Source organism: Hippocampus bargibanti, linkage group LG03, assembly GCF_051943395.1.
Source record: "Hippocampus bargibanti isolate YZ-2025 linkage group LG03, ASM5194339v1, whole genome shotgun sequence".
Taxonomy (NCBI): Eukaryota; Metazoa; Chordata; class Actinopteri; order Syngnathiformes; family Syngnathidae; genus Hippocampus; species Hippocampus bargibanti.
Genome location: NC_142736.1, coordinates 11,519,865 through 11,528,493, shown reverse-complemented (window position 1 = coordinate 11,528,493; position 8,629 = coordinate 11,519,865).

The window sequence follows — 8,629 nt, the reverse complement described above, 5'->3', positions numbered from 1 at the left end:
TTAATTTTGGGTTGTAGCAGTAACCGGAGATACTATTTTCCCAATTACAATCTTCTGTGTCATAAAAACACTCCAAAGCTGTCCTTTTCTGCTCAATTTGTGCCATGAGTTGGCAAGTACTTAATAATAATTAACAAACAATTGATGCAATCAAATTTATCATGTTTTACTATCAGAGTGTGAAAGTCCAGAATTCTCAAATATGACAGTTATTTCAAATGAGGCGACTATAAAATCTGGTCCCAACAAAAGCTTTCTCTCAGTTTACAGGAAACAGACAGAAAAGAAAGATGCATTAAAAATGATTTGACCTAAATACAAGCCCAAATTAAAAGACTAAAAATTAAAAAAAACACTTTCGGCAGCTTTCAATTTACATAACGACTAGCGTGTGGTACGAAACAACCTTGTTAATATAGATCGTCTGTTTGTGGGGGGAAAAGCACATTTGCAGTCATATTTTATTATCAAGTTTTTTTTTAATAGGTTTTGCTTGTTTCTATTGGATTGGATTAGCCTTTATTCGTTTCGCAGTGAATAAATTTACATTTCATTGCTGGTTCATTGTCAGGTACACCACATGTGTGAGGCTCATTGTGTGGCTTTCATTATTTAAAAGTTTGGTAACGTAATACGAGTCACAACCTACAACTTCCGCTCTGTCCTTGTTTGGACCGCACCCAGTTTTAGCAACATGTGGCCACTGACAAACAAAAGCCTGCCAAATGCTCACAACTGCCTCTGAGGTACTTCCTGCTCATGTAGGTGTTTGCGGGACATCCTCTGGCATGATGCCTTTTTCTCTGTCTCACACACAAACACACACACACACACACATACACACTATCACTCAGGCCATTTTTAGCCCTTTAACCTTGAAACCTGGTAGGGTGAATCGAATGACGCCTAATTGAATGAACTGGAATTTGCTGAACTTCCGTTGTACCAATATTTTTCGTTGACATATGTATGCTGGTTCATTTCTGATCGCTTGTCCGCCACCCAACTTAATCTTCTTTTTTTTTTGTAATGCAAACGTGGGTGTGGGGGGATTACTTGAGCAAGGTGTAAGGCATCACACCGACTGACTTTGTTTTCACCTACTTGGGAGTGATGCTCTCACCGAGGTGTGTGTGTGTGTAGATCAATGTACAGACCACTGCTAAAAAAAAGACATTTCACTTATATTGAGTTTTAGGACTACATAATAATAATAATAATAATACAGTAAAGTCTCGTTATATCGATATTCAAGGGAGTCCGAAAAAATATCGATATAATCGGGACTATCGATATATCCAACCCTGTTTGCATGTAATTTTCTCCGTGCGTGCATAGAAATAGTATCGATATAACCGGGACTATCGATATATCCGATATCGATATAACGAGACTTTACTGTACATTTCATTTAGAAACTCTCAAAGTCACTTTACAGTCGCGGGATCATTTTTTTATGCAGGTGAGCAGCGGCAGCGACATGTGCCAGCATTCACTCAACCCAGAAGTAACTCAAATAGATAGAAAGCTAGCTAGCTAACAGATAGCTAAAAGACAGCCAGCTAGACAGTTAGCTTACTAGCTAGATAGCCATATAGCTAATAAATAGCCAGCTACATAGCGAGCTAGCGAGCCACATAGCTATAAGGCGCACTTATTGTTTTAAAAGTGAAGACAAAATAGAGCGCTGCTTTTCGCGAAATGCGGCATGTCACATCAGGGGTAAAATAAAAACTAATAATAATACCTTTCATTTATAAGCGCCTTTCAAAATTCTCAAGGGCACTTTACAGTCACATGATATTTTTTTTCTGCGGGTGAGTATTCAGTACTGTGTTAGAAAACGGAGACTCTCTTGTTTTATCACAAAGAAAGAGTTAATTCCTAAGATATATGAGTCTGGGGTTATCTGAGCTTGAAATGGGGGAGCTGTACAAAATTCAATTAACTACATACATATTGATTTGTATAGCGCTTAAAAAACAGCTGAAACTGGAACAAAGCGCTAACATGGAAAAAAGGAAATGCTGTCCCCTTGTGGAAAAGTAAAAACATTGCCAGATGCCATGGCCAGCGCTTTATCGGCATCCAAGCATGAAGAAAAATACCGGAACAGATTTGAGAATTGCGCTCGACGTCATATTTTCAATTCTCGAATAAATTCAGGAATTAGCACTGAATTAGTTAAAGGCTTTCTGATTCTAAATACTAACAGACAGACAGGCAGGCAAACAGACAGACAGATTGAGAGATAGATCTTGTAAAAAAAAAAAATTGTGTTCAGCCTTTCATTGTTTTGGGCTCGTACTGGATGTGCACTCGTGGTCCTCTCAGCTGAAGGGGATGTGGTTTGCTCAGGCTTCCTTTGTCACTTCTTCAGTCTGTATCTCACCCATGTTGATAATTGTTTTTTTTTTGTGTGTGTTTCACTGCGATAGCCTTGTTATGACTGAGGAAAAGAATACATGTTTGTTAGTTCTTCTTCTTCTTCTTTTTGTGTCGGCAATATGTCTTGCTCATTAAGCCTCTTGTGTGCACAGATGGCGCAACAGGTTCTTCCGAAAGCATGGACACTGGCTGCTTGCCTCCAGGAAACTACATGAGAAAAAAACCTGTTGTGGCACCGCAGCCAGGCCTAAAAATTTATATATCTGTTTATGGAGCTCTATAAATAATTGATTACCTGTGTTATACCCTCAGTCATGCAGACATTGAAGCTGTCTTCTAGATCACGGGTGTGTCCGGTACCTCGTATGACCCGTGATTATTGTCTTCCAGTGAATTATTTCAGCCGCATGTAAAAGATGCAGGTGGCACTTGTTGGAAGCGTGCACAACACGCTGAACGGCTTCCGGCGTGGGCGACAGGGAACCGCGCTCTATCATCCTGACCACTGTTTCTACGGTGCTCTTAAATTGAACAAACTTGAGACTCATTTTGTGGCAAGTGGCCTAGGGCCAGTGTCATCTGCTTGCATCAAGTTTACTTGGAAAGAGTAGTGGAGTGTGACGGGGGAGGGGGTGTAACCGGAGTCCTTGAACAGTGTGTGGAAAAGGCCTGAAAGGATTTTGATCCAGTGATATTCCCTGCCTTGGTCAGGGCGGACAAAAGCAGGCGGCAGGCCAGCGGAGAGTGTAAAGCGCGCCGCCCGACTGGTGCGTCTTCTTTGCAGTGTTGTACATCCATGGCTTTGTGTGGCTGAATTTGGCTGCCCGACGCCACAAAGAAGGCAGTTTGTTCGCTCCTGACAAGTGTGCTTTTATTTGCGGTAGCCCTTTGATGTATCGAGAAACTTTGGGATAGCCCTCTCAGGAGAACTCCCACTCCTTTGTATTTGCCTCAACCATCCCCTCCCCATTCACTGGCCCCCTTTCATTTCCTTTACTTCAAACTGTATGCCTGCTCTCTGTCTGTCAACTGTCACCACTAATCTCATTTTGGCTTTTTTTGTCAGGAGTTCTGGGGCATGCCATCTGTCTGTTGGTGTTGATATGGAAAGTTTAATGTTTCTAATCGGATACTACTAGTTGAATTCCTTCGACAATTTATTTTTAATGACCTACGATATTAGGACTGGAAACCAAACAGCACTTTCATCTGTTTTTCCAAGACCGACAGTATTTGTGATTGCAATTTTTGCGTCATCATAGATAGATAGATAGATAGATAGATAGATAGATAGATAGATAGATAGATAGATAGATGAACAAATGAATAAACAAATTAATTAATTAACGTGTGAATAAATAACTAAATAAATAGTTTAATGAATGGATAAATAACTAAATAAATCCATAGCAGTATTTCCCAATTTTATTGAGCCAAATCGCCCATTTGACATAGTACAGTATTATGTAACAGCACACACTATATAATTGCAGCTCGGCCGATATCTCAAGATGGAACGTGTGAGGTTTGGTGAGTTTTTTTGTTGTTGTCTGCTGTCGTTTGGCCTGTTCGAGATGGAGTTTGTTTTATTTTTGTTGTTTTTGCGAGTATTGGATAGGCTCCAATACGTCTGTGACACTTGTGAGGATAAGTGGTTCAAATAAAGGATGGATGGGTGGTTATTTATTTGACCAACACCTGGAATATTTGTTCATGGTTTTTGTCATGATGAATACGACATACTTCATGCTTCAAAGTAATATTTTTAGTGCTGAATTTATAGTCATCTACTACTTCAAACTATAGCCATGATAATAAACATAATAAATGAATACCTCTGCGACAGCATGAGTAAAAATGGAATGGGAATACACAGAGCACATTATTTTTCACTATATTTTGGAAGTGATTGTGACAATGACATTGATCGGTGCAAAACAGCTTGTGGTACTACTCTATGTGAAAATATCCATTGCATCGACACACACATTTCGATAGGCATTCAATTGTGTCAGACTGTATACGCACTTGTATGGATTTCAATATACCTTTAGGATAGTAATGAATAATTTTTCTTTGCAGAGTCCAGCAAAAAAAACACGAGGAACCGAATCATGAAATGTGGACATCTTTGTCAACGGGTGTTCCACATATGTGCTGCATTAAAGGTCAGTGCACCACACTTGCAACACTGAATATTTTGCACTTAAAAATTGGCTGCCATTCAGTTGCTATCCATGCAAACATTTCAAGTCTCTTTGAGCCTACAGTGGTTTTCACCATGCAACAACATGCAAATCCCTGTATTCTAATGAACACATCTCAGTACTTGTTCAAGTAAATCGATGAAAAGGTTTCTTCAGCCGTCATCTGTACTTGTTTGAAGGTGTCGGACGTTTCGCCTCTTATCCAAGAAGCTTCGTCAGCAAACTAAAGTCTTACTGGTAGTTTCGGCCCTATATATATATCCCTACTGTCCAGACGTGGCGTTGCCGGATTCTGCGATGATTGGTCCCTGCTCTCAGGTTGGGGGGAGCAGAGGACTAATCCCTGTGGCTCCACTGATTGCTTCAATTATCCTGACTGACGACTGGCCTCATTGCCCAATTTGCCCTGGTATCACCTCATCAGCATAACTAAGCCTATGTTGCCTAAGCAGTCCATTGTACAAACGATCCAAATTGAACCTCACCCCACCATAACGTTCAGGGAAGGATTTTGCTGTTTTTTAAAAATAGCTTCTTTTACTTTACTTTCAAACTATCTATTTTCCTTCGTGAAGAGTTTAACCTCATTGTCGTCAAATGAGTGGTTGCTGGCTTTTAGGTGCATATGTACTGCCGATTGAGGCCCACTAGTATTATTCCTGCGATGTTGATAAAGTCTTTTTTTTTTATTTATAATTTGTTTAGTCTCCCCAATGTATTGCTCTTTACAATTTTCATTTTTACAATGTATTGAATAAACTACATTACTTCATTTTTCATTTGGCAGCCTATCTTTTGGATGCACTAATTTTTGCCTTAAAGTGTTTATCGGTTTGAAATAAGTAGGAATTTTGTGTTGCCAAAGGACTCTTTGTAGTTTTTCAGAAACTCCTGCAATGTAAGGTACTGCAACTCCTCTCCTTTTTGTATCTTCAGAATTGTTGGTTTCATTCTATTCCCTATTATTTCCTTTTTGACATTTGTCGTTTAACAAATGTCAAAAGGAAAGAATAGGGAAACCAACCACGTCTGGACAGTAGGGATATATATGGGGCCGAAATTACCAGTAAGACTTTAGTTTGCTGATGAAGCTTCTTGGATAAGAGGTGAAACGTCCGACACCTTCAAAGAAGTACAGATGACGGCTGAAGAAACCTTTTCATCGACGGACCATTCCTGTACGACTGAGAGCTTACACAGACGTATTGTTCAAGTAAAAAAGAAAAAAAATTCTGATAGCCATGCTGCACAAGGAATAGATCCATTCAGTGAGTTATAGTTTTAGGTGCCTTCTGATTCATCTGCCTGAGTCCGCTCGTCATCGGCAAAATCCGACGCAGCTAAGACAATCTTTGGATCTCGCCGAGTTTGGCAGCCCTTCAGTCTGTTGACAGGTTGAGATGACTTATCTGAGCAGAGCAGCCATAAAGCCACCGGGAGACAAGCAGCATTTTCCACTCGAGCAGCTGCGGGTTGGACTGAGCTCAAACCAGCCTTCACTTGAAAAACAGAAAAAAACAACCAAAGCAAGCCTTCATATTAATTTGAAGGGCCTCCTGATACTTAGCATGATGTAAAACCCCCACGATTTTATTGTATTTTTAAGGGAGAAGGGGGGTCGCCTACTGTCTCATTCAGATTAGCTGATTTAAGTTTCATATCGAGCTCACCGACTTCATGATGCAGAGGCCGTGAGTTCAAGACTCGGTCCAGCCTCCCTGTGTTGAGTTTGCATGTTCTCCCCGGCCCCACGTGGGTTTTCTCCGGGTCCTCCGGTTTCCTCCCACATTCCAAAATCATGCATGGAAGGCTGATTGAACACTGTAAATTGGCTCTAGCTGCGAGTGTGAGAGCAAATTGTTGTTTTTCTCTATGTGGCCTGTGATTGGCTGTAAACCAATTCAGGGTGGCCCGCAGCTCGTGCCCGAAGATGGCTGGGATAGGCTCCAGCACCCCCCGCGACCCTCGTGAGGATAAAGCCGTCCTGAAGATGAATGAATGAAGGAGTTTCATCTTGAAATAAATGTTGTTCAAGTGAATCACTCCTTGACGACACATGGTCACAAACGATGTTACCCAGGAAGTGGTGTTCAAACGAGTTTGATTTTTCAAAATCAAAACCTTCCACAGCCCTTATAAATATCTTTGCTTCGCTTTTTAGGCTCATATGAACAAGCTTGCGCGTCATGCACTAACGCGGTATATCACACCCGAAGCTCCACATTTCACTCCAAAAGTGGTCGATTCAGTTTCCTTAGTCCCTTGGTGCTGAGCTGTTAGTTGAAAGGTAGACGTAAACCCTGCGAATCCACATAGAAACCGTCTCTTTTGGTCCCATTTCAAGCTGTGGTGACACTGACGCAAGCCAAACAACCATCCATCCTGACACTGTCCGTCACACTGTACACAGAACAGCCAAATTAGCACAAATGCAGCACTTGGCACCAGCTTGAGGTATGGTGGTAGCAGGGCGATCATTTACAGGCCACATTACTTCCACACGACCTGAGCTCTGAGTCACTGGCTGAGGCTGGTAATTAATTCACCCCTTTTCGGATGGTTTACAGCAATGGGAAGCACATTAGCAATAGGCTTTCACTTTGATTTGGGCCCAACTATTTTTAAAGCAATCAAGATCTCACAATGGTTTTCTAATAGAGGCTTGAGCAGTTTGTTTGTTATATTATTGGTTTGTTTCTTCCTCCTCTGTTTTTAGTCCCTAAGATCAAACCCTGAGACCGGAGGTGTCAAACCAAAGGTCCTGGTGGCCAAATGTGGCATTAAACTTTCCATATCAACACCAACAGACAGATGTCATTTCGAAAGCAAACACTGTGTCAGCATGTTTCTTACTCAATTCTTTCCAATTCCAGGAAATGTGTTCCAAAAATTGCATTTTTTTGCACTTGTAACAGGCAAAGCAAGAATAACCCTTCACAAAATGCCTTCTTAAAATACATTATTGTCTATGTTTTTTGAGGGAGCTGGTGGGTGTGCCTGTTTTGTTTTTGGTTTATTTACATTGGCTGTGTGACATAGTACGTATATGTACAATACAATTCAATACATATTGATCTATACAGCGCTTTCTCAACAACTGAAGCTGCAACAAAGTGATTAACATGGACAGGTATCATAAAAAAAGGAAATAAAGCAGTCACAAAGTTAGAAGAAAGCACCAGAGTGTGAAACCAAGATCAAGTCAGAATCATGCTGAGTCAAATGCCAAAGAGTACAAGTGAGTTTTGAGACGGGTTTGAAAGATGGGTCGTCAGGGTCGTGTATGTATATGCATGTGGTGGGTGATATTCATTCGTATGATTCTTAGAATTATAACACATGGAAAACCATGACTACAATGTGGTCTGCGTTGAGCATGACTTTGATAGAGCCGTCCAAAGATTGCCGCCAGAGCATTTTAAGTCATTGTATGTGCAGCTGAGACTTACAGTTGTCATTGTGGTGGTGATGCATAATAAAGTGCTGATTTATACATAATTTTAGGCTCGCACTCAACATTTTCATAATGATTCTGGAGACCAGCTGAGGTCCAAAAGCAATTAGCAGATGTAAACAGGGAAGTTTGATGACTTGCCATGTTAATGTGGTTCTTCCACAATACCTTTCTGGCGATTAATTTCATATCATTCGTGGAAGGCGGAACTGGGATTGCTTTTCATGCTCATATTGTTGTCGGTTGCTTGCACGCCTCACCAAAAATTGGATTATATAGAATGAGATCACACCTTAAACGGAGATTGCTGTTTTGGAAGTGAAGGAAAATCCAAATGTAATGGTGAAGTGCCAAAATGATCTTGTTATGAAATAGTGATGACACTTGAGCTCATGTCAAAATATCTGCTCCACAATCGAGTTCTTAAAAGAATATAAAAAAATGCACATTTTAATCTCTGTATCTGTCCAATTGCGCTGCCTGTTGGCTTCAAGTATATAAGCAGCAAATTATATTTCACATGAGCTCTTCAAAGTTGAAAGGGGGAGCATCTTGGCTGACCACGGAGCAATGGAACAGT